The sequence below is a fragment of the Crocodylus siamensis genome, chromosome 2, assembly GCF_052110815.1.
Source record: "Crocodylus siamensis isolate JL-2025a chromosome 2, ASM5211081v1, whole genome shotgun sequence".
Lineage (NCBI taxonomy): Eukaryota > Metazoa > Chordata > Crocodylia > Crocodylidae > Crocodylus > Crocodylus siamensis.
Genome location: NC_143396.1, coordinates 40,027,980 through 40,055,624, shown reverse-complemented (window position 1 = coordinate 40,055,624; position 27,645 = coordinate 40,027,980).

Sequence of the window (27,645 nt, the reverse complement as noted above, 5' to 3'; positions counted from 1 at the left end):
TCTAATCCTGTCCTCTAAAAGTATTTGCAACCCTCCTAGCTTGCTGTTGTCCACAAATGTTCAAGTACATTCTCTATTCTCTTATCTAAGTCATTAATCAATATATTGAAGAGAATGGAAGGTGGAGAAGTAATTTGATCTCCTTAAGTACTTACACAATGGAAAATAGATCTGATGGGTGGGAAGCAGGGCTTTCCAATCATTCAGTCAAAAGCATAACTGGTTCCAGGGACTGCAAAATAGTTAGCAGCATTTTGTGATTAAGAAGAAAGGTTAATCAAACATTGAACCACTTTATTGGATTCACTGTGGCTTGACTCTTTAAGGCAACATTTGATATAAATCTGAAAGTTATATTTTAACCCAGTTTTCAGAAGAAATATCGTGGCCTGTAATGGGATGTATGGTCATAGAGCCATGGAGTCTATGAATAAGCCAACCTATCAATCCACCAGTTAATTTTTTTCTTCATGGGCCATAGAGAGAATAGGAAGTTCTGCACTGGCCTCAGTTCGCTTATAACACTTGCAGCACTACATTAAGATAATGGCTATAATGAAACTTCTTGTTCTAGGGCTTCTTAGATCATCATTTGAAGACATTAGCGAGGGTTTCTCTCCCTGTGTAAAAATGGATAGATATATTCAGTTTCTTTTTTCTTCCCTCTGCAGCATCAGAAACTGGTCACTAATAGACTGGAACACAGGACAGGGAAGACTACTTTGATGATCTGAGGTTATACAGCGATTTCTTTCTCTCAGGAGTCTAGTGCATGTTGCACCTGTTCCCTTAGTCAGATCAATTGCCAGATTCAAGTTTAGAAAGTAGTTTTCTGCAGTTTACTAGGGATCTGAGGTGTTCTTCACTTTTCTTGGAAGTGAAACATGGAATGTGTATTGCCTAGTAAGATTTGCTAGCAAGCTTAAAGTTCATCTCAAGCCTAGCAGTGTGCTTAGACATGCAAGTTTCTGTAGTCAATGGTACAGTAAGGAGTAAAGTATCCAGCGTTGTGTCTAGTCACATATAACTCCCCAACTCAGGTAATAGGAACCCCTTTACAGGAGGGCTTATTGGGTCTTAAGAGTTAAGCTCATGCCTCTTGAATCATAGCAAGTACTGCGTCATCCAACACCTATTATCTAGAGGCATCTGATCAAGTGATTTTTCTAACATTATGGAAGCTTCAGAAATTGATACCAACTCAGTCCCTTCCTGTGGCATGTAACAGTATAGTGTCATGAAGACTATAATATTTTAGATTAATTCAGGTTATTGAGCAATGGGATGAAATTTAATGGTTTAACCTGCATGTTCAGTCTCACACACAAGATCCTAGCAAGTAGAAGATCATGGGGAGAGATGCTCTTTGTAATTATCTACTGTGATAAGGACAAAGTACTAACATTTTGCACTCTTGTTACATGCCTTCTCAATGCAGGCACTTTGCTCATTTTTTGGTTAAAATACATTTAAATATAGGATATATGCATAATGAAATTTATCATCCTTGCTTTGTGACATAGTCCATATACTTGATTTGCATTTAGTGAGGCGTTATTATACCCAGGACCTCAGTCTTAAATGGTTGGACAGTGCAGATGGAAGAATACCAAAAGAGAGTAAGAAGAAAAGATGACCCTATGTTTAAGAGAAAAAATGAATTGCTGACAGCTCATAGTCTGCTCAAGGGTCCCATAAGTTACTGAACCCGATCAACTTTGTGGCATAAAACACTACAGAAGAAATGAAAACCCAGACTCCATAGAAATGTAGTCAAGGAACCTAAAGATATCATTAATGGAGCCTGGAGAGGCAACACCAGCAACAGGGAAATGCAATGGAGCTACAATTGTGGGGAAAAGCAACCGCATAGGAAGAGATGTTGGTGCAGAGATAAGTCTGTGGCTAGAAGCAAGATTTTTCAGTGATATCTTTATTGGACCAACTTTACAGTTGGGAGAGATATTTTAGACACATTTTTAGCACATAATGCCCTTGTAAAGGCATTGCATAGTGTCTTTTTCACAATGATCGACCTTCTTGAGTAAATATCAGGCTCTGGGAGTTCACTAACCACTGACAAAAAACTGAGTGGAGTATACCAGAGGGAGGTAGTGATGCCTCAAAGGGATATTGTCCATATTGTCAGACCAAAAGTCAGGTAGTTGTTTTTACATACTATTTATATAAGCATGCAATTAATTTCTTGTTAAGTTTTCCCATTACTGTTGTGTTCCTTTGCCCTTTCTCAGTCCAGGATCTATTTTTATATAGTCAATACTAAGGATAGCACTGACTTTTCCCTGTTGAGGGTAGCCAAGAGTGCTGCTCATTTTCCCCTGGTTTCATAGCAAAGTCTCAAGCATACCTTAATTTTAAGAGTACCTGGATGTTTGGATGTGGCCCTTTCTGCTGTTGACAACAGTTGGCACAAGGAATATACAGCCCTTGTAATAGCTGCAAATTTTAGAGTCAGCTTGCTTTAACTGGTTTAGTATTGCCTATTTTTTGAGTATCACTAAAAAGGTACTTTATAGTTAATTCCACTTGACAGAAAAATAAAAATAATTAATTTAATAAGACTTAATTTTTGACATTTTAAAATGTGCCTCTCAAATCTGTTAAAGTAACTAACAGCAATAACAAAATGGACTTAAAAAACTATTTTTCTTATAGTGCTATTTTGAGTAAGATATTGAATTCTGATGCTTTACTGACATATTCAGCAATTTAGTTTACATATTTTCTAAGTTATACAGGGCACCTTTGATTGGTTCTGCTGCCCTTACAGTGACTTTGTACTCTAAAGCCAGGGCCCGATGACCAGACTTGTTTCTAATTCACTTCCTAAATTCAGCTCCTAAATGAACACCATGTGATTATTCTAACTTGTCTAGAAATATAGGGGCGGCTCCTGCTGTTCTCAGGTTTGTTATAGTTACTGATGTTCACTCACCCTGAAGTTGCAGAGTTTATTCTTTCCATTTACAAGAGAACATTTCAATTCAGTTGGTGTTCATTTACTCATTGAAGTGGTATGACTGCTAACTTTAGTCATTTCAAACTGTTGTTGGAAAGTTTTAATTCCCACTTTGTAAAAGGTTTTCAAAAGTTAATAATGGTTTTTGAAAAGTAAAGCCTAAAAAGTGAGATTAAAATCAGTTGGGAAAGGAAAATGCTTATATGATATAGAAAAGTAGATTCTGAATGTGACAAAAATAATTTCTATTTGCTCATTGGTATTTTCAAAATGTCCTTACTTTCAAGTAGATTGAATATCATTCCTCCAAAGACCTTATGAATGAGCAGGCAAGGGTGAGAAAAGAAACAAAAAACAATTAGAATGAATAATAGAATTAATCATTAGCCTTGCTATTTTCAAAATTTGTGTTGTAATTTCTTTTATGTGTATGTCAAAGGGAGATGAGGGAAATGGAGGTGAGATAAGGGCTTGCAAGCATTTTTTTTATAAATGTATCTTCAAAAAGATTAGAAGGTGGAAAATGTCGAAATATCCTGAACCAGGATAGTATGAAAAAGTTAGTATGAAAAAGTTTTGTAAATATGTACTAAAGGCCAGAAGACTAAATCTACTAGACAGAAGAAATTATTCCCATTAAGAACTGTAAACACTTGTGGCAAACTCATCCTTTGTTCCATCTGAGGGAGCTGTTCCAGAACTGTTTCATGGTTGTTTGCATTTTTCCTGTTAGTGTCTGATTAGCAGATGTATGCTGTATTTGAAAATCCATCCCACTTTAGTTTCAGTCTGTTGACTCCTCTCTCCCATTCTACATCTCCCTGGTTACTATCCAGAAAGAAGGTCCTCCGCCTTCCTCAGCTTCATTTTTGAGTTGTGCTCCTATAGAACCGTCTGTTGCTGCTACTTACAGCTTTTACAATCAGAACAAGAACACAGGTGTCAGAAATCTGTATTAATAATACTTGCTTCTAAGAAGAATTTGATTTTTAACAGCTGCATGGAAAAGTGACCAGGGGTGGATTCAGGAGGGGGGGAAGGAATGGACCCTACTTTGATTCTTGGTTCACCCGAAGTTTAAAGTCAACTGCCTAGCAGTGGCAGCAGTGCTTCTATTCAGGGGAAAGTGAGGGAATCAATTAACTTAATGTTCCATTATAATGGGCCTGATTCCTTCTAAACTCTTCACTCCACATGTGTTAATGGCCCTGTAACAGTTCTGGGCTACAGGGGTGGCTCTGAAGCCCTTGGCGGCTGTCTCTATCTCTGCTGTATCTGAGCAGTTCTGGGACTTCCACTGACCCCTAATAGTCCGATCCTGAACCACCGGTCGAAACTCAAACAAAAAAACCCCCACTCTGGCTCTGACAAAATGCCAAGCCAACTGACTGTATAAAGCTTTCCCCTGTGCTGGGTCCTATCCCCCTTGCAGCAAGGATTTAGTGCCTTACTGGTATTATCAGGGCATTCCAGGAGTTAGCAGAGCCTACCACTGCAGCTTTCCATGGCAGGAGCTCTTCACTCTCTAGTTGATAGGGCCAGATTGTCTGATGGGACACAGACACTCCTAAGACCAGACCCATCTGATCATGTGACTCTGCAGGTTCTCATAGGATTTTCCCTTCTATACCTGGTAGCTAGTGTTACCGGGTGTATAATAATCATCATATTTCTATGATAATTTAAACCCTTCTACAAGGTACAATAGATGATACTAAAAGTGTCCAAAATCTACAATAATTTTTGAGGCAGTTAATTGATGCAGTGTAGGCAAAACCCACATCAATCTCAGGGAGTCTTAACTGACTTTTGAGTTCAGTGTCAACACTTCCTTTTGACTGCTTGCCTTAAAATAAAGAAACCCTTTGACTTTGACCCATTTCTTTTTCACTCACTGCAGAGTCAGTGAACAGCATAAAATAAATAAGACTTATCTGCATATTTTTTCAGTGTGCATTAGTTTTTCATAATATATGATAATTTGAGCTTCCCCTATGATCATTTCATATTTAAGACTTGGCAATCCTGCTGGTGGCTTCCTACTCTTCCTGCTAGAACATAGCTCAGCTGCATGCAGATTGTTGTTTCTGTGCTGCCTCCATACTTGCTCTTGGTGCATTTTAGTGTTCTGCCTCTATTCCCTGGATGATTTACCTTCCCAGGGATAGTCTCTACCTGTGACTAGCCTTCTGTCTGATTGCTGACAGCCAGTTCATTAGCAGCTAGCTTGTTCCAGTCCTCCCTGATTCAGCTTTCTTCTTAGAATCATAGAAAGTCAAGGTAGGAGGGGACCTCAGGAGGTCATCTAGTCCAACTCCCTGCTCAAAGCAGGACCGTCCCCAACTAGACCATCACAGCCAAGGATTTGTCCTTCCTAATATGTAACTTAAACTTCCCTTGCTGCAACTTCAAATGATTGCTCCTCCTTCTGTTATCTGCCACGACTGAGAACAGTCCAGCTCCATCCACTTTTGAACCCCCCTTCAGGTATTTGAAGGCTGCTATTAAATCCCCTCTCAGTATTCTCTTCTCTAGACTAAATACGCCCAGTTCCATCAGCCTCTCCTCAGAAGTCCTGTGTCCCAGCCCACTAATCATTTTTGTTGTCCTCGGCTGGACTCGCTCCAGTTTGTCCACATCTTTTCTGTGGGGGGGGGCGGGGAACTGGACATAGTACTCTAGATATGGCCTCACCAGTGCTGAATAAAAGAGAATAATCACTTCTCTTGACCTCCTGACGACAGTCGTACCAATGCTGCCTAGTATGCTGTTACCCTTCTTTCTAAAAAGGGCAAACTGTTGGTTCATATTCAGTTTATTGTCCACTGTAACCTCCAGGTCCTTTTCTGCAGAGTTACTGCCCAGCCAGTCAGCCCCAGCCTGCATCAGTGCATGGGATTTTTTCATCCTAAGTGCAGGACTTTGCACATGTCCTTATTGAACTTCACGAGATTTCTTTTGGCCCAATCCTCCAATTTATCTAAGTCACTCTGAATCCTAGCCCTACCCTCCAGTGTATCTACTATACTCCTAGCTTGATGTCATCTGTAAACTTGCTGAGGGTGCACTGTATGCCATCTTCCAGGTCATTGATGAAAATGTTGAACAAAACCAGCCCCAGGACTGACCCCGGGGGCACTCCATTTAATACCAGCTGCCAACTAGAGATTGAGCTATTGATTACTACCCTTTTAGCCCAATGCTCCAGCCAGTTTTCTGTCCCCTTTACAGCCCATTCATCCAGCCTGTACTTCTTTAGCTTGCCTGTGTGAATGTTGTGGGAGACCATATCAAAAACCTTGCTAAAATCAAGGTATACCATATCAACTGGTCTCCTCACATCCACAGAGCCAGTCACCATGTCATAAAAAGCAATCAGGTTAGTCAGTCATGACTTGGCTTTGGTGAATCCATGCTGACTGTTCCTAATCACATTCTTTTCCAAGTGCTTAGAAATGGATTCCTTGAGGAACTGCTCTGTGATTCTTCCAGGGACTGAGGTGAGGCTGACTGCTCTGTAGCTCCCCAGATCTTTCTTTTTCCCTTCTGTCCAAGTAAAAATTTTGAAAGGTGCTAGCAACACATGAGTTAAGTTGTGATCATGCGCACAGAACCCAGGCTCATGGAAAATTCCACCTTGGGCCCAGCATGTGCCCCCTGGGCGACCCCAGGAGCTGTCAATCACTGGTGACCTACTTTTCAGCCCTGCCCATGCCTGGTTCCCAGAGCATGACATAATTGTACCAGAAAATTCTGATCGCCAAGCACCCTGATTGGCCAAGGGGTTGCTTTAAAAGCTAGTGAGCCCCAACCTGGGTGTGGGCGTTGGAGGTGTGGGTTGTATGGGCGTCGTTGGTGTGAGTGTGGTGAGAGAGTTGCTCAATCTGCTAACAGAGGCTGCTTTTAGCAGGGACTGTGAGGCAGAGAGAGTTTGGGATTCAACCCCCCGGTTCTCCTCATAGCTTCACACAGCAATTAACCTCATCGATTTCATTTCTCTCATATTGATTCCTTGGTTACCGAATGTTATTTGGCTTTGAATTCAACTTCGATTTTTGCGGTTTAAACTTTGATTCCGGTTTTCAACTTACCTGGTTTTTTGACTGACTTCGGCTTCGTTTGCTGACTCCGATCCGGCTCTTCCCTACTCACCTCAACTGTATCTCCGCTGCATCATATCCCGGCTCTCGACCTCGGCTTCGTCTACGACCATTCGTTGTCCACCACTAGACTGGTGTCACGACGTGTTACAGTTCTGTTTGTTTGCTTACCCTTACATGAGCTGTTGACCAGCCCTGGGACTTAAGGAGTGGGCAGCCGCCCCTATCCCTCGTGGGGTAGATAGCAAGGGCTCACTCCAGAACCCTGTGGGCCAACAGACCCCTCTGTTGTTCATTGTTATCATTCCATCCACTGTAACTGAAGATCAACATCTACGCCTCAAAAGCGTAAGTTAAATAAATCCAGTTTGTGTTTTTGAAACCATACGTTTCCATGCCTCAGATCTCCATGCCAGTAATCCCGCCTGTATCGTATCCGATCTGCCACCCCGACCAACCATGACACCGGGGCCTGGCTCATCCCCGCTCCGGGACACCTTCCTTAAATATGGGCACTATGTTTGCTCTTTTCCAACCATCTGGGACCTCTCCTGACCGACATGAGTTTTCAAAGATGATGGCCAGTGGCTCTGCAACTTCATCAGTAAATTCCCTCAGCACCTGTTGATGCATCTCATCAGGCCCCATGGACTTGTACACCTCCAGCTTTTCTAAGTAGTTCCTAACCTGTTCTTTCACCACTGAGGCTGCTCACCTCCTCTCCAAATTGTGCTATCCAGTGCAGTAGTCTGGGAGCTGACTTTGCCTGTGAAGACTGAGGCAAAAAAGTCATTGAGCTCCTCTGCCTCTTCTGCATCCTCTGTCACAAGGGTGTGTCCCCCATTCAGTAAGGGACCAACACTTTCCCTGATTGTTCTTCTGCTATCAACATACTTGTAGAAACCCTTCTTGTTACCCTTCACATAGCTTGCTAGCTGCAACTCCAATTGTACTTTGGCCTTTCTGACTTCATCCCTGCATTCCCAGGCAATACTTGTATATTCTTCCCTAGTTATTTGCCCAACTTTACACTTCTTATAAATTTCCTTTTTGTGATTTAGCTTACGTAAGATTTTCCTACTAAGCCAAGTTGGTCTTATGCCATACTTGCAGTCTTCCAAGTGCATTGGGATGATTTGTTCCTCCACCCTCAGTTAGGCTTCTTTAAAATACAGCTCTCTCTCCTGGACTCCTCTCCCCTTCAGTTTGGCTTCTCTAGGGATCCTGCCCATGAGTTTCCTAAGCAAGTCAAAGTTTGCTTTTCTGAAGTTCAGGGTTCTTACTCTGCTGTTTTCCATCCTTTCTTTCCTCAGGATCCTGAACTCAATCATCTTGTGGTCACTGCTGCCCAAATTGCCATCCACCGCTTCATTCCCTACTAGTTAATTCCTGTTTGTGAGCAGCAGGTCCAGAAGAGCTATTCTTAACTAATAGGAGCCTTTTGGCTCCCTGTTACAGGCCCTCTTTCCTTTTAAATTATCTTTACTGGTACCACTACTCCAGCTATTCTTTCTTCTGCAATACTGCTGTTAGCTGTTCATAGTAATATAGCTCCCATTGCACAGCCCCACAGACTGCTTTTTAACTGTAGTTCAGGTGTGGAAATCTTTCTTAATGAAGCATTGTCCAGATACTCATGTAGTACTGATTTTGCTTTATGAATATGAAAAAGACACATGTCTTTCATTAGAATAACTTCAGAATTAATGAAATAACGTATTTGGATTGTTTTTTGTCTAGAGTCTTGCATTTTATATATAATATACGATATTGCAAATTAATGCACATTCCAGTAAAGTTTTGTCATTTTGGGGTTTTTTTGCATCAGTGAATGAATAATATAGCTATAGGGCCCCACTTATTAGTAACGCTCGTAGTTTCTTTTTATCGGGAACAATGTGTGTTGCATTATATGTGATGATACACAGCAGTATCTGCACTTCCCTTTTCAAAATCCTAGATCTGTGTATGAAAATAACATACGTAGGTATTTCCATATTATTCTCCCATAGTTATTCACCACTCCATGTAAAATCCAGAGTGACTTCCTTGATGTTAAAAGATGATTATATGCTTTGACAAAGATTCACTGTTCACATTAAAGCTGAGGGATGTTTCAGAGGTGTATGTGCTTATATTTTTTCTGCTCCCAAGGACACCGAATGTAGGTGTTTATAAGGCTAGTGAGTGAATAGATGATGAAATATTGAATTAATCTAGGAAACAAAGTCTTTGTGGAAAGAAGTAGTTAAGCAAAAATTATTCTCTATTTTACTGTTATATTTTCTTGTTTTTTATTACAATAGTTAGTATTTACATGGTTTGCATTCATATAATTCATTGTTTGTATTTGTTATGCATAGTGCATTACAGCTCCCACATTGGAAAGAACAATCTTTGCCAAAGCTTAAAGTTTTGAGTTTGATGTATGTATATTATGCTATTTTAGCTGTTTGGGTTTGAAGGCATGGACATACATAACACTTAAAAAGGTTAAAAAGTAGTTTAAGCCTGTTATACCAGTTTTAAGCTGCCTGGAATGGATCAAAAGTGTACCTGAAAATCAAGAATTACTTTGAACTGGTTCAACTGAAAACAAGTTCAGTGTTATGTGCGGACACCAAGTATGTTGTGATGTGGGTCTGGTCAATCCTCCATGTATCACACACTGCCTCTTACCTCGCTGCCTTCCTTCCCCCCTCACTGTTGCAACTAGCCGCTCTAGTACACAACCATAACTCTACTGCCCTTTTCTTCACTTTTGTTGGCACTTTCTATGAATGAGCTCCCTTACACAGTTTGCCCATTAAAAGCTGTCTTTCTAACAATGAACTATGTCTCCATGCCCTTCTCAACTGCAGCACCTCTTCGTGCCTCCTCCCTTCATAAGTCAGGCAAGCACACTGGAGACTTTAGCTTATTGAACTCATGTTTATTAGAGAATGGACAGCAGAAAAGTGAACAGCATAGTTCACTCACCACCTCTTCTTCTTCCCTCATTTGCCCCATCTAAACAGGGTCATTGTTGCAAATCCTGGCTTTCCACTGGCTTCATTCACATATATCTTCTTCTTGCAACTCTCTCTCATGTTCTCTTTCATGTTCCTTTCCACTATATCTCTCCATCTCGTCTTTGGTCTTCTTCTTCCCTTTCTCCATGGCAATGCCATTCTCGTAACTTCTTTTCCTACATATTCCTCCAGACTCCTTTGAACATGCCCATACCATACCAGTCTTCTTTCTTATACTTTCTTAGATGCCTCCACTACCTTCACCAATCTGCTGATGCAAGTATTCCTCACTTTAGCCATCTTTGTCACTCCACACTTCCAACAAAATTCTCATCTCTGTCCCAGTCTCCTTTCTTTTTCCTTAGTTTACTCACCCGCTAGGATCTCTAAAGCCTGGGTGCAATCCCTTCCCCCAAATTGCTCACTATGATGCATACTGGGCTGGTGCTCACTTCATACTGGTACTGGTGCCACAACATTGTGAATCATTCCCCAATCACAACTAATGTCTAAATAGTTTTGTACAAAAGTGCAGAAGAGAAAAAAAAAGGAGGGGAAAGTAGGACATTGGGTTTTTTTCCAAAGAAATTTCATTTTTTAGGCTAGGGCATTTTAACTGATCAAAACTTATACGATTTGAAGAATGCCGGCAATTTTTAGTTAAAAATTTAGCTTTCTGTTGGATATAAAATGTTTGAAGAAATGTTCATACTATTCCTTCTGGTTAATATAATCATTTTTTTCAACACTAACTTGCATAACATCCACATATAAATACATATACATAATATTGATTTACTTGTATAATCTCCGGATTTTGGGTCATGAATGCTGTAAAGATTATGATGCAGTTGACATGGTCATATATTTCACTGACACATAAATGTACAGTAGGGCTGTGTGAGGCTTTGGTAGCCGATGCAATTCACAGGAGATTCAGCCCGACTTGGAGGCCGGATCTCCAAATCCAAATTGAATTGGGAGACCCATTAAAAAGGTCTGAATTGAATCAGAAGCCTCTGAATCAATTCAGAGAAATTCAGAGAGATTTAGAGATTCAGAAGGCTTGCAGCAAACAGAAACCAGTCAAACAGAATAGTAATAAAATTGTATTTTTCCTTCCCTAAAAGCTAAACATTAGGGTGGTGTGAAGCTTTGGTAGCTGATTTGATTTGGAGGAAATTTGGCCCTATTCGGTGGCCAAATCCAGATCGAACTGGGAGACCTGTTAAAAGGTCCAAGTCAAATCAGAAGCCTCCAAATTGATTTGGAGAAATTTGGAGAGATTTAGAGTTTCGGAAGACTTACAGCAAACAAAAAATGAGAAGAGGGAGAGCGATGGGATGAACTTCCATATACGTAAAAGGCTGTGGGGTGGGGAAAGACTGCTCTGATATTGGCATCCGTAGCTGGCCAGTGACTGTGATATTTCTGAAAGTTCCCTTCCAATCACAGTGCTCTAGGGGAGGAATGTAGAAACAACATATAAAGCTGTGTCTGAAGTGATCTATGCCTTTTGTGAGATGCCCTTGGAGCAGCAGCATCTGAAAGGCTCTGGCTTGCTAGCTAGTCTCTCTTCTTGTAAGTTGTATCCAATCCTTTCCTACTTATCCTTGCCTACAATCCCTATTGTTATCCCCATCCATTGCTTTCAACTTATTCTTCCCCCCAAATCATCTAATTTGTTCTTGTTAGTCTGTCTTGATTCTTTCCCCCAACAAAAAGAAATCTGTATTTTCCCTGACAGTGTGTAATCACTGTGCAGAAAAGCCCAACATATATTATATATACACATACACACACACTCATTTTGCAGCACACCAAACATTATGAAATGTGCTGGAAAGGCAGGTGCCAGGTCTTCTGCCAGGGGAGGGAGAGGGAGCAGAGGGAGAGCTGCAAGTTTCCCCCACCCCAAACATAGATGCACCTTCTTTCCTGGCAGCAATGAGTCTTCTGGTGCTAGTAGGAGCAAGGAGGTGGTAGCAGTGCCTGCAACTGCACCACCACAACTAACACCACTAACTAGCAACAGCATGACAGTCTCTACCCAAATTTCAGTTCCCCGCATGAGCCTTCTAGTGCCAGGGTAGGAACTGGATCTGGAAGCAGAGTAGCTGAGGGCCATAGTGAAGGAAATTCTGGGGAAGGAGAGGGAATCTGTGTTTTTGCTCCACATCCCTCGAAGTTTCCTTAGAGGCAGGTATCTTTCTCTGGAAGACACTTCAGACGATGTTGTGGGGGCATGTGGCACAGCTTCTCCTGTTGTTGTGCCTCTGCCTGGTGAGGAGGGGGGTAAGGCAGGATCCCCACTCTCAACCCAGAAGCAGGTAGGTAGTGTGGGGTGGGATCACTGTGAGGCGGCAGATGATCCCAGGTATGCTACCTGCCAGCAGTCCTGAAGGCAGATCAGCTGGTCAAGGATGTGAAACACTTCACCACCATGGTGATGCTGCTGCATCTCAGGAGGCAGAAACCCCTTGCCCTTTGTTCCTCCTCAGTCAGGCACCGGTGGGAGCATGCCCAAAAAGAAATCCCCCTCTCACTCCAAAGCCCCCATCCCCAAGAAGCAGAAGCAGGCCATTGTGGACTAGTGGGGGAAAGGTAGAGATAAAGGGGAGCACGTTCCAAAGGCGAGCAAGGTCACCCAGAGCATTGGGGAGATGCTTGCTGTGGTTGACCAGCCCTTCTCCTTTGTTAAGCATCCAGGGTTCAGCAGGCTTATGGCGCTCATGGCCCCATTGTACCAAGTGCCCGCATGCAACATCTTTAGAAGGATGGTGGTGCCCTCCCTTTATGAGGCATGCAGGGAGCACTTGAGGTAGCCTTGCACTTCACCTTAGACATCCAAAGCAGCCAGGGTGAAGAACATGCCTACCTCTCCCTCACATGGTACTGGTCCAATCAGTCAGGGTATTGGTGGACTCTTCTTCAAGCAGAGGTGATGAATGAGTCCCACTAGGCAAGGGAGATCATGGTGATCATGAACTGCATCGTGCAGGGGTGGCTCATTGGGCAGGGTAAGATCATCTGCCGGTTCGTGGTCACCAACAATGGGGCCAATGTGGTCAAGACAGTGCGTGATGCCAACTTGGTTGGCATCCACTGTGTGGCACACAAGTTCCATCTTGTAGTCAGGGATGCCTTGGAGTGGGACAGAGTTCCCTATGACTGTGCCATCAGTACCAGCCAGCTTATTTTGAAATGCAGGAAGGTGGTGGGCTACTTTCACTGGAGCATCAAGGGAGTCAAGATGCTGTGGGGCAAACAGGCAGAGCATCCTGCAGCACAAAATCATGTAGGATGTAGAAACTCCATGGAACTCCACCTACTTGATGCTGGAAACACTGATTGAGCAAGAGAAAGCCATCCATGAGATGGCTTTTTTGGGGGAGAATGGAGTCAGCATCCCCCTTAACACAACAGAGTGGGATACCATCTCCCAGATCTTGGTGGTTCTCAAGCCATTCCTTGAGGCCACCAAGAGCCTCAGAGCTGGTGATGCCCTCCTTATCCAGATGATCCCTGTAGTGGAAGAGATTGAGAATGAAATGGAGAAGTTCCAGAGGATCAATGTTCATGGCTCGGGCAAACTGCTTTCACTAGAGATGCAGGCATTCATGAAGCAAATGAAGGAGGGCATCAAAAAACAGCTGGATCCATTGTGGTCCAATACAGTTCACATGCTGATGCTCATGTGAGACTCAAGAGTGAAGGGGAGCATCTGCAGCAGTAAAACCCTGGATCACTGGACAGAGGTGCTGGTGAACAGAGTCAGGAAGGCAGAAGGGCAGAGGCAGGGGAATGTGGAAAAGGGGGATCCACTGTCCCATGCCAGCACTCCAAGCACCAGCCAATTTCCTTCACCACAGCTGCTGTCAATGTAGGCCAAGAGTATGGCTTCCATGCTGGGGTCCAGAGGCACCAGACCCTACCATCTGGCAGGTAGCTCAGAGGCCTTAGTAGCTACCTATATCGCCGAAGACGTGCAGCCACTGCAATGTGACCCTTTGGCCTACTGGGTAACCTGCAGCCAGGTGTGGCAGGATTTGTCCACGATTGCCCAGGAACACCTGTCTTGTCTACCGACCAGTGTTCCAAATGGGAGAGTGTTTAGCATTGCTGATGATGTTGTGACATCCCACTGCACCTCCTTGGATCCTGGTTTGGTGGAGCAGTTGGTGTTTCTGAAGGTGACCCTCCTGCTGCTGGGGTTCTCCAAGCTCCACATGCAGATGGAATGAATGCCACCCTCCTCACTCCACACCCATTTGCTTTTTCAATTAGCTTTCAGAACCTTGAGGTGCACTTTCACAGAAACCCCTGCACCACTGTGCCTGAAACCTGGCAGGCCTCATGCCCGCACGAGGGGCTACTGTCCTTGCTGCATTCATCCTGCTCTGCCTTAACACACGCAAGCGATACGAGTTTTGCTTTCAAAAGTTTGAGGTGCACTTTCATAGAAACCCCTGCACCTATCTCCTTGAAACGTGTTAGGCTTCATGCCCTCAGAAGGGGTAACTAACCATCCCTGCTGTTTCATCTTAATCTGCAAATAAATGACTAAGTTATAGGTATTTTACTGCTTCTCCATTATAGTCTATGGCCGAATCTCCTAAGTGGTGCTGAATTTCTGAATCTGAATTGGCCGAATCAAATCGGGATAATGATTCGAATCACTGAATCGAATCACTGTCTCTCTGAATTGGCTGAATCCAAATCCAAAGTGATTATGTGCTGCTTTGCACAGGCCTAATGTACAGTAACTAGTTATAAACTGAGACTAATTTGTGATTTATGTAATTTGTTGCACATTACAATGTGTATTCACATACCTTCAGATGTACAGTTTTGTCCTTCAGCTAGGAATATTAAAATCCATTTTAAAATGGAAAAATAATGATAAGATTTGGGAAAGACACTGAGGCCATATGCATGAAAACTGATAGTGATAAAGGTGACATCACTACATTGTGAGTGAGATCAGCAGATTCTATAACAAAAGGGAGGGCACAAGAAATCCAGTCAGGAAGAGTTGTAAGAAATTCTGTGTAGAATTTATATGAGCTACTTTAGTGTACGTATAGAAGTTTTAATATCTTTCTTAATAATAAAATTCATTTATATCCCCAATGCCTGGTTATTGGTCTGTTGGCCTCTTCTAGGAAGTAATTGAGCACCTGTGTGGGGACAATGGGAATTGAGGAGTTCTGATTAGTTTTCTCTAGTTATAAATAATTTATCACCTTATTCCATTTCCCTTTTACACCTATTGGGACCTTTGCACAGTCATGTTGCATAATAAGCAAGTGAACACCCAGATTCTATTTGCAGTGGTTCACTCTCATGGGTCATTTAGCACTTTGTAATTCCATGGAAAAAGGCTGTTGAATCAATGGAAATGAAGTGAGAGCTTTAGAGATGAAGTCATGGTAAGGAATACTTTTTTGAAAAGGTAATGATTTGACTCATTGGAGGATGTAAATTGGCTAAAAAACCATGGTCTTTATTGCTATACCAGACACCAACCACTTAACCAGGAATTAGATTCCTGTTTTCCAAATAATTTAATACAAAATATGCATAATAGGCATGCCAAATGGTTTGAAATCAGGCAGAATCAGTACTCTGATATCTTTACTTATTCTCTGGTTCTTTTTCCTTCATTTTATCTATTTGAAAGTTACAGAGCATTTTAACATGTATTGTCCCTCTGAACATTTTATTTTGTAATATTTTATTCATTGGAGACAGAGGTAAAAATGATGATCTGTTTATGATTTTTCCCATCCTCTTTCAGTTTAAAGATGTGTCAGAGGGAACTTATTTCCTGAATATACCTCTGTTTCTTTGCTGCCCTTGCAGAGTAAGGCCAGGTATAGCCCTGGGCATTATAACTGTATCTATACCTTTGGATGAATACTGAATCCTGTCTTGTGACAGAAGGATTAACTTTTCATGCCCCTGACTCAAGTCAGATGGCTTGGATGAGGGAATACAGATTAGTGTTTTACCAGCACTGCCGTGCGTCACATCATTATAACGGGCATGGACAGCTGAATGTACCCAACTGCAGTCTGCATGAAAACCTGAACCAAACCCTGCAGACATAAGCAGCCATGTTCAAAGGATCCTTGCTTTTAGAGACCTGATGGAAACTCGATATATGGGGCATGACTGTCCCATACCACAAGGAAAAAAATGAGCCTCCAATTGTTTATACAGGCAAAATCCTATCCCTTTTGAATTTGATTAAACCATGCCCTTGACCTTAATAAGACCAGGCTTTGGCATACATGTTAGAGTGTAATTATTGCTGCTTTTAGAGAACAGCAGCAAGTCCTCACAAATTAAAGTTTCTTCTAAGAGGAGCATGCCAAGGATAGCAGATGTTCCTCAGCTCCTGCAGAACGCCACACTTCCCTTCCTCTTTTACTGCCACACAGAAGTTATAGAAGCCTTGATGCTGGCAGCAATGCCACACAATTCATTTTCCTTGCCAGTTGGCATACTTCATGTAGAGGCATTTCCCACAAAGCCAAATATATGTGGAGGTTTGTCTTGCTCTCCTCCATACTATGAAACAGAATAAAGAAAAGTTATACATACATTAAAAAGTACATAGCAATTGAGATAGTTCACGTAATGTGGCCATCGAAGGAACCAGAAATGGGAGGCAAGAATGCACACTTTATATTCTGATTACAAGGAAACAACAAACATGAACCTCCCATCTCCCAACACCAAATGGTTATGAAGCTAATTTAATTTGCCAGAACATATTGGTCATATAGGAGCAAACTCTGCCCTAAGGCAAGCTATTGCAACTCCTTCTGAAGACAGTAGAATTTGTGAACACCTGTGTAAAGGTAATATTAATCCTCCTAGCCCTGTGATCTTTTCAGAGTATAAATATATAATTTATAAATGTATACATGTATATATATATTATCATGGGTAGACTTGGATGGAAAATGAGTTTGTAGGGGGAAAAAAAATCTATAGGCTATGCACACTTGTTCGCCACACTCTATACCCATACCCTAGTCTATGGTTTTGCAGATCACTAAAAATAGCTCAATCAGGGTCAGGGGAGTAAGAATAGTGCAGCCTTGGGACGGAAGCTAGTGTCTTGTTTTTCGACTCGCAGGGCTGTGCTCCAAGTGCATTAAGTGATTCACTAGATCAGGCTAACCTATCCCAATCTAAGTTAGCTCGCCTCCTTAGGTGAACTAATTTATATTGGGCCTGCAATTTTTTTGCCTGATTTTAACCTCTCTGATTATCTTTATGATTAGGAATTTAGATGGACCTAACCTTAGTTAGGTGGATCTAAATGTAACTATGTACTCATAGCCCAACAGGCTACAATTTTTCAAATACAGAACTGTGGGACATATCCTCAAATGACTGAAATCAACATAGCTCCACAGGCTTCCAGATAGATAAAATATGATGCATAAAATTACTTTGAATGTCCCTAGTTTTATTTTAATAAATCCTGGCTTACGTCCACATCACTATGGCAGAGTGCATACTGTAAGTTTTGAAAACTGAGAGCATTCAAATAATTTTGAGTGAAGCAATCAACAGCTGTTTACATTTAAGATAATGTTTTCATGCATTAAGAAATCAGTTTGATTCCTTTAAGTGCATCGTGCATGTCTGATAAATCCAACTGGTGCCTGAATCAGAGAATAGAACAAGAATGCAGATTGTGATCCTAAAAAACAGGAGTGTTCATTAAGACTATTGATTTTAAAGAATCATCTTTTTGTCAAACAAACAGGTCAAATTCTCTGGCCTTTCATTTTTTCTAAAAGTTGTTGCATCTCTAAAAACTGAGAAAAATAGAGCAGAGTGTTTTGATCTATTGATCTGCTTATTAAGGTGCATATTTATACAATACTAATCTAGGCACTGAAACCAAGAGAGAGTCAGCAATTATACACTGAAAAAATAAATACTTTAGGAATTCCATTGAAAGGCAGGTAATGTTGATAGATAAATGTAGTCTCTAAGTATTACATCTCAGTATTTGGGAGTGATGAGATTAGATAGAGAAAGTTTAAGGAACTGGTTCTTCATGTGGAAGAAAACTGAAAACCCTTACTTTACACATCATTTTTTTTCAAGTTCTCTGAGACCCAGAACAACAGCTTCAAGTCTCTTTCCTTCCCCAGTTATTTTCATTGTAATAGGTCAAGGACTTATTAGTCCAACAAAATTAAAACTCTTCTTGTGATTAGCGTCCAGCTTATTTCCTGATCTTGCCTAGTTCAATTTTTGAAGTAGTTTCTTGTGTTTCAAGACCAACTGTGGTTGCCTACTGCACTCAGATAGAAAAGCTTTCATGCTGAAACTGTTCTGGAGTTTAGTACACGTGTTGCACCTGGACTAAATTAGCACCTAATTAGCACCGCCCAATTAACAACTGATCCAAACATTTTTATCACTTAGAACAAAAATGTTTTATTAAAAATCACTGGTCCTATGATCAAAACATTAAATTTAACATACAAAATACTTAATAGGAAGTATCACTTATGGTAATAATACAGAATGATGGTAATATACTGAAATATAAATTACATACAAATATAAAACAGAGCGAAATTGCTTTTTCTTGAAACTTATAAGCCTGGTCTTTGGGTCCATTGAAGCTTGTCAGAATAGATGCTTTGAATCATTGGCACCCAAGTGTTCACTCTGGCAAGAGAATCTGTTACAAAACATTTCCTGTGCTTTGTTCATTTAAAACTTCATACATCTTCAAGTCTTGTCTATTCCCATATTTTCTTGCATACAACCTGCCCTGGAATATAATATACACCTTGTTTTTGAAAGGCATAACGAAGAAAAGATTTATCCAGAGTTATGGCTGCATAGAGCAGAAGCAGAGGCTAATCTTCAGCTGACTGACCTTCCCTTTCCTAGTTAACTAAAGCTGCTGAAGGTTAGTCTCCAATTGGGGTGGGGGGGGCAGGTCTGCATAGTATGCAAGAAAATGCGGTGTGTTAAAATTATCTCAGTAGCATCCTACGCTGAACTCAAAGTGTACGGACAGAAGTTACATTTAGATAAACCTTACTAGGAAGTGGCTGATCTAAATGCTTAATTGTGCAAATGTCCGGAGAGGTTAAGTTTGGCAAAAAATGGTGGGGTTAATCTAAATTAGTTCACCTGAGGAGGTGAACTAAGTTAGATTGGGAACGGGTTATCCCCATCTAGTAAACATCTATACCTGCTCATAGTGCACCCTGGAGCTGGGGCAGCCCAGCTGCTCACTTGAGCTCTGGTGCTGTGCTGTTCTTACCACCTCCCTGCTCCCCCAGGCCCTGCACCAACTCTGAGCTGCTATTCTGAGTCTCTTCTACCCTCTCCTGCAGACCCACCAGCCCCGCACTTGATCCCACAAACCCCTCCTCCCCTACAGACCTGCTACTAACTCCCCCGCTGCTGCGCCCAATTTCACCTGCCCTGCCCTCACCTAAGATAATTACTTTAGTTTCCCTGAGCAGCTTGCAGGACCAGAAAATGCCTGTACATGCTGTTCCTGGTCTACATTCATGTGGCTTAAAGCAAGCTAAATGAACATAGAATGGGTGTGGTGAGTAAATATACACATCCATATAGAGAAAAAGTCCTGACTTATTTCAGTGCATCACAATGATTAGAGCTCTGCAGAACAGTCCTGCAAATTCTGTCATGCCAAGTACTTAACCGATGGACTATGGTCCCTTGTAGCTGAGAGTCTCCCAGCAAAAAAACTATGTGCAGGAAGTTTTTGCAATATCAGGCCTCTTATTAGTAAGGTTGTTCAATGAAAAAGGTGGTTTCAGTATAGGAGAATTCCAGCCAGCGCTCATGAAAAACAGATTAAACAGCAGTTAAAAACCTGATTTCTGTGTAAGCCCTCAGAGAGCAACTGAGTAGATTCACTAGAGAAATATTACAGACCTCACCGCTATCATATTTTAATTAACATTAATTAAAACAAGATCTTGTATAAACTAAACTAAAATGAATATTTAACTTATAAGATACAATAACAAGATTATATTTTTTCAAAGAAAGTGTCCTGTTATTGAAGCAGCTCTGAAAATTACAGTAACAAACAGTCAGGTAGTAATAATTGTTAGGCTGCATTACAATTATGTTTTATTCTGTGAGGGCCAAATTCATTTGCTTTACTCATACTAGCCCCACTACTTTCAGTGAAATTATTCATTCTATGTAAATGAGCAAGATTTGATTTAATGCTGTGACATACCTTGGTGCTCTTTGAAGTCAAAGGAAATTCCCATTTTACTTCAATAGACTTTGGACCTGGCTCTTAGAAATTATTTCTAATGATTTTATAGTAAACCTGTTCTCTGCATTGACTGAACAGGAGAATATAGCTAGAGATGACTGAAATGTGTTATATAAAGAGTATATTTGCTGAAAATCATATTTTTAGTTTGACTCAAATTATTTACAAATGTATATTGAAATCAAGTAGTTGGTTAGGTCAGGAAAAAAAAAAAGAGCTAGGTTTAAAAAAGTAAAACATTTCCTTTCACCTTTTAATTTAAAAATAACTTCATATTTAAGAATTTAGCTAGGTTTCATTTTACACACAAAAATGTTTATCCCAAGTTTTGGTTTAATCTCAGTACCAAGAATAATCTATTATGCATACAACCTTAGATGCTGGAGAGCTCTATGCTGCAGAATTGTACCTTGCAAGGAGAGAGAGGCAGTGAGCTCTGTTATTCTGATGTCAGGCAGAAGATAGGTCAGATGTGTACTTTATAGACTAACTAAATCAGAGATACATAAGCTTTCATAAGTCTCAACTCCCTTTATCAGATAATGTTATCTTGTGAGAAACCATTTATGTTCCTATAGTGATGGTGCCCCATGTTGGGGAACAGAGAAAGTCTGCCAGCACCTAATATTTTTGTATGTAGTGCCCTCAGTGGAAGAAGAAGGATAAGAAAGAGAGAAGGTAATCCTGGTTTACTCTCATTTTCTATGACCACTGCTGGAGAACCAGTATCTATTCTCTACTGTATAAAGCTACAAACAAATGTTACCTTTGTCATGGGAGAAATTGTTCTGTCACAGGACAAATCATAGGCATTCAGCTATGTTGTCATTCATCATGGGATAAATCCCCCAAAAGGTTCATACACTAACAGATATTAGCAATTTGTCCTGTGCTATTATGATGGGGATCTAAACAGCTGTCCTACAATACTGTCACCAGGTAAGCAGACCAGTCAGTCCTCCAGGTATGCCATAATGCACCACTTTGGCCCTAATCCTGGCCCATCTGAAACTCTGTTCAGCTACTCTGTCCCTGATCACAGAAGTGTAAGTGCCCAGGTGGCTTCCCCCACCTATTAAATGCTTGGCTCAATGACTCTTTACCATTTTGTGCTCATCACCCACCCACAGCATCAGAGCCTGCTTCCAATGAGCTTTATCAGTTCCTAGGAACCTCCATCCACCTGATGGTTCCATTCAGCTGTCATGGGTGACCCATCAGATCCATTTGCCAACTAGCAAGGCAATTTCACCCTCTCTACCCACACATACTCATTCATCCTTCCTCCAGCATGGCTCCTCAGTCTGATGACTCAGGCACCATGAACAAGCATGGCAGCAGCTGGACCTGGGAGGAGGTAGCTGATCCCATCACCATCTGGGGTAAGATCAAGAACCAGTGGGTGCTCTGAAATTGAAACAGAGTAATCTCTGAGCAGATTATGAAGGAAATATTATTGTGATTAGGCCGGTCCAAGGTCAAGGTACTGAGATAACTGTAGTTGAGGAAACAGAGCAGCAAATACATGTATGTCAAGTGCACACAGGGTCATGTGCACCCAGTATGAGAAACTCTCTCACATCTTTGCGGTAAACAATATGGTTGTGTCTAAAAACGTACTGGATACAACAGGCTGCAGAAAATGAAGGGGTCTCCAACTCAACTATTTTCAAAGAAACACAACCCTCACAAGCCAGCACTCCATTCTTTGCAACCATATTGGGAATTCCCAGTTCAGCATCCTAGCTAGGCATTTCCCAACATGGGACCAAGTGCTCCAGAAAGCCAAGCTTACGACAGGACAGATCTTTGGAATTGTAAGTGGCAGGCCACCATTATGGTGGGGTTAGGAGAGATTGGGCAACAGGAAGTTATAGCACAAGGACTCCAGAACTCATAGACTTGCTGTGCCACCTGCAGCAGTTAAACCATATCCCCCTTTCCCTTTCCTCCAGCCCTCTACAAAATTACAGTTTGGTGTTGCACTGGAACCATATAGCTGTGCTTGCAGACTGCCCCACCATTTGACTGCTCAATATTTACATGAATGAAACAGCCATAGTTGTTCACAACTCCCTAAAGCATGATTGAAAAGTAGCTCTTCCCATTGACGAATTCATGGCCATCGTGCACAGGAGTTAAAGGTGTCCCTAGACATGGAAAAGTTTGCTGGAATTACTTATTATCCTGTTTGGCCCTGACAAGTTGCTCCTAACAGTGACTGCTTATTATCCTGGCCCAAAAAGGGTGACCCACAGTTTGGAGCCACTCCTACATCTACCCATCATAACATGCTGACCTATGGTTAAAAAGCTGAAGGGCAGCAGCTGCTATCTCAGATTAGGATCTAGACATATCCACAGATGATCCATTCATTGCTTGGTAGTGAGCATGCTCATGAGGTTCACCCCCCAAAAAATCTGCTCCCTCTTTCTGGGCATAAAAGGACATAGTTACAGCAGGCATCAAGGTATGCCAACATCATCTTTTCTGATCAATATACTTCATGAGTTCAAAACACTGAACTAGTAAGGTCTACAAGGTACAGATCCTTAGTGGCCAATGATGGTGGAAGTTTCAGGTTGCAGTCAGTGGTAGCAAAACAAATGTATTTCCACAATACAAGTAGGTGATTAGGTACATGAGCTACACAGTTAATCATGCCAAAATTTATCCTTTGAAAATATTACCACCCACAATTTGAACAATTAATGGGCACTTCACCTGGTACTGGCAGAGTCAGGGGAACCTATTGACACTTGACCAGAGTTAGGCATCCTGGAACGTATGCTCTTTCTAGACATGTGCTGATGGAAGATCAGCAGTACATTCACTTTTTAAAACACATTTAAAACCACAGGGTAATGTGTGGACATCCCAATACTGCAATCTCTTCATTCCAGGTCAAGTCATAGCACAACCAGTACCTCAATAAATGTGATGTCTGTTTATAATCTAAGAGACTACTTTCATGTTGTTATGAGAGGAAGGCAAAGCACAGCTACTGACTAGGAAACAGTTCATGGAAAGCAGTGGTTCTCAAAATGATGAAGTCATAAGGACTGGGGAGTCTAAGTCATAAGGATTGAGAGACTCCCCAATCCTTATGTATATAAGCTCCTAGTGTGGTTCTGTGGCAAAAAGGACTAATGAATTCTTTGGGTGTATAAATAGGGGAGCAGCAAGTTGGAATAGGAAGGCAATTATTTTTTTACTTTCATGAATATCAATGGTGATACCAATACCTGTATACTGTATACACATAAGATGTTCTCATTTTACAAAGGATGTTGAAATATTAGAGATGGACAGAGCCACAAAAAAATGATTCAAGACCTGAAAGAAATGTCTTACAGTGAGAAACTTAGAACTCAATATATCTAGTCCATCAAAAAGAAGGGGGAAAAAGTGACTTGAGTACAATATATGAATTCTGTCTAGTGTACTAAAGGCTGAGTATTAAAGGATTTTTATGAACTAGGAAAGAAAGAGATAACAAAAACCAGTGGCTGGATGCCTGAAGTCAGATAAATGCAAATGAGAAATCAAGCATAATTTTTTATCAGTGAGAGTCATTAACCACTGGAATAAGCTACTAAGAGCAGTAATAGATATTCCATCCCTTGCTGTCTTCAAGTCAAGAGGGGGTGCCTTTTTGTAAATTATGTTTCAGCTGAACACAAGCTACTGAACATAAGTAAAGGGAAAGAAACACATAGCTAGACAAACTAGACTATCTAATGGTTCTTTCTGACTTTAAACTCTATGGCCGTGTCCAGACAAGCAGTGATGTGCAATATGTGGTGCCTCAAACCTGTCTGCAGCACCATACACCACACATTAAGGCATTCCCCACTCTGTTACCTTGGAACACAGGGGGGAGGAAGGTAATTTGACCACAGGAGTAAAAACACCTGTGCCAAAAAAAACAGGGCAGCCCACATAGTGGCAGCACACTTGGCGGCACTGCGCATCACCCAAAACTGGAGCCTTGCTGGCTTGTCCCCAGGGAAACAAATGTCCATACTCATCTGGATAAGTCCTATGAATCCATGATTTGCAGAGAAAACTATCCCAGCACAGTTGAAAAGACACCAGTATGCAGCCCATGGAGAAACTTCAAATTTGTACTTTGCAATACATTAAAACAGCTTAGACCAAGTTTTGGACCTTGGTATAAATTGCTTCTGGGTTTGCTTGGGTTTTTTTAATTGTGACAAAGTGCTGTTAGGATGACCACAGGACCCCAAGCCTTTCCCCACTCTCCTGCTGTATCTTTAGGAAACAGACTAAATTATTCCCCTGAGGTAATTCCTTACCCATAGCAAATCTCAGTCTCTCCAACCCTTACTCTGACCTTTCAGTTTGTAGAGGGGAACTTTTGAGCATATGGCACATGCACCCCCAGTTTGCAAAAGATAAGGACCCACAGTCTGTGTAGAAATGGGTGGCTGTAGTTAGCAATAGCTGACATCACTTCTTACCACAAGTTACTCAGCAAGTTATGAAACAAAATTGGTTTATCACATAAGATAGATGAACATGCAAGAAAAATTAAAATAATCCATTAGGTTTTGAGATAGAGATAAAAGAAATAAAATCAGAAATTGCCTGCAGCTAGCTTCTTCCTGAAACACTCTCTTCGTATTCACAGCAGTCCAGCTCAAATGTATTTGCTGTTGTTCACAGGTGGTTCCCCAGCTTGGCTATCGGGTGTCCCTTCTTTTCCCCAGACTTTGGGAGTCCTCTCAGGCTTCATGTTCTGAACACAGGACTCCTCACAGAGCATCCTGCTTAAATCTCTGAGCTCTCAGTATTCCCTTATTTCTCCCATTCTGTCCAAAAGAGACAAGAATATTTACAATCTTTGCATCCCGTTTCCTTTCTAGAAAGAAATTTCTGACAAGCTGAGTGCCCTTCTCATTTGTTCTGATGTTCAAGGATGATAGTAATATAAATATATTTGCATGTACTTTCAGATAATGTCTAATCTTATTTCTTTAGCTATTGTTTCATTCTGTTCAAGAGCATGAGAAGTGTCAATCTTTGCATGAGATTTCCTTCTTTCTGGATGCCCATCTGTTTGTATGGGTTTCCCCTGCTAAGGGCATTTCCATTTGAAATGCAACTGGCTATTGTTTGTGGTAAGCACTTCTCAGTCTTCTTCAACAAGGCTTCTTAACTTGAGGTGCAGGAACTGATTATTGGCTAATCAAACCAGTTACGTTTGTCAGAAACCCAGCTGATGGTCTTGCTTATAATATAGACTGAGACATAAAACATTTGTAAGTAATGTTACCTCAAAATAATCACCTAATATCCGTGTACCCCTTGACATAAATATATAGAGGATGATATAAAGTAAATTATGAAATATGCTATTAAATAGGGGAAAACAAAAGGAACAAAATTTGAACTTCAGGCCTATGGCCTAAACCTCAGGCCTAACAGAAGCTCTTTTGTCCTCTGTACAGATGCAGCTGAAAAACTGATTGTTTTTACCGCTAGGTTAATTTGCATGTTATTCTTTGAATCCCTCTGTGGATAAAGGGGAAAACTGAGGGATTCTCTGCTTGGTTGACAAACTTCAGAAAGGTTGCCCAGGGATTGTACAATTTAAATCTTCCCCGTCTTTGTTTAATGTGCTATGTCACTGTACATATGTAGAAGTAAGGTAGACATGCACTTTTATAGAAATGTGACTGTGTATGCCATTATGTGAACCCATGGAAGTTATTCAACAGAGGAAATGAGTTATCTGAAATTCAAGGATCCCAGAAAATGCAAGAGAGTGGAGCCTTTTTGGAGTTGTCTTACCTTTGTTTCTGCTAAAAAAACCTGTAACCAGATATTTTGGATTCTGCTAGCATATGGGAGCACACACCACCTGATCCAAGCTAATCTAACAGACTTATTGCTAGTATCCAATTTGACAGGAATTGACATCAAAGAAAAAATAAAGACATGGTCAAGCCATAGGACAACAATATTGGTAGAACAATAACAGAAAGGTGGAACAAGTCCAAAATTGAAACGGCCAGCTAAAGACCTTCAACCTACCTTAACTGATATGATGGGTAAGCCTATGCTGTACTTCTGTTGCTCTAGTTTAGATTATATGCTTTGCCTGCTCACTCCAGGTATGCTAGACCTACCCTTTTCATCATAATGATCTACACCTGGACTGTTCTCTAGTTTACTTGTTCATTTCTAGATTAAGTATTTTTCTTGCTAATGCATATTAATTTTGTAGGAGTAATCTTAATTACTGCTTACTGTTCCTGAGCAAGTGTTGGACAAGAAACAGAATACCAGGCAACCTGTTAAAAGTGTAAATTCGTGACAAACAGCATTCTGCTTCCCATGGATAAAGAACAAATCCAAATTTTGAAATTTCAATTTGACTTTGTGTAAAATAAACTAGAAAATAAATGGACTCTCCATGAGACAGTTTAGTGTCTATGACTCTACTTAAACATTTTCTAACCATCTATCTAAAGAAATATTTAATCACTAACCATGCTAATCATAACATGTATCTCTGGGAAAAGTCCAATGCAAAGTAAAATGGTACAATTGGATGTAAAATGATCAGTTACCTCATTTCTATTGTAGCATGGACCAATATTGGAGCTATATAGAAAATATATGAGAGGCAAGGTTTTCTGGTGATATCTTTTATTAGATCACCTGCATAACTGAGAATTGTTAGACAAACTTTTGGGCACAAATTGCCCTTCTTAAGCCCTTCTTAAGCTTACCAGTGAGAATGTCATTGAGACATTGTCAAAAGTTTTGCTAAAGTCAAAATATCCACTGCTCTTCTCTCCTTCACAAAGCACATCATTTGTCATAGAAGGAGATCAGGAATAAAGCAGCAGAAATAGTATTAAGTTTAACAGAATGCAGTGCAAAACCATGCACATAGGAATAAATTAACAAGGACTTTAGTTATAAGATGGGGGTTCTGAGACTGAAGACAATGAAGAACAAGAGGGATCCAGGTGTAAAGGTCAATCCTAGGATGACCTTGAGCTGCCAGTATGATCCAACCATACAAAAAGCCTAATTCAATCCTAAAATATGTCAGGCAGGATATATTCAGTAGAGACAAAGAGGTAATACAACTATTGTACAAGGCATTGCTAAGAGCTCATTTAGAATACTGTGTGCAGTGCTGGTCACTAAACTTAAAAAAATAAATAGATGTAAACTGGAATGATATGAAGGAAGTCCTAT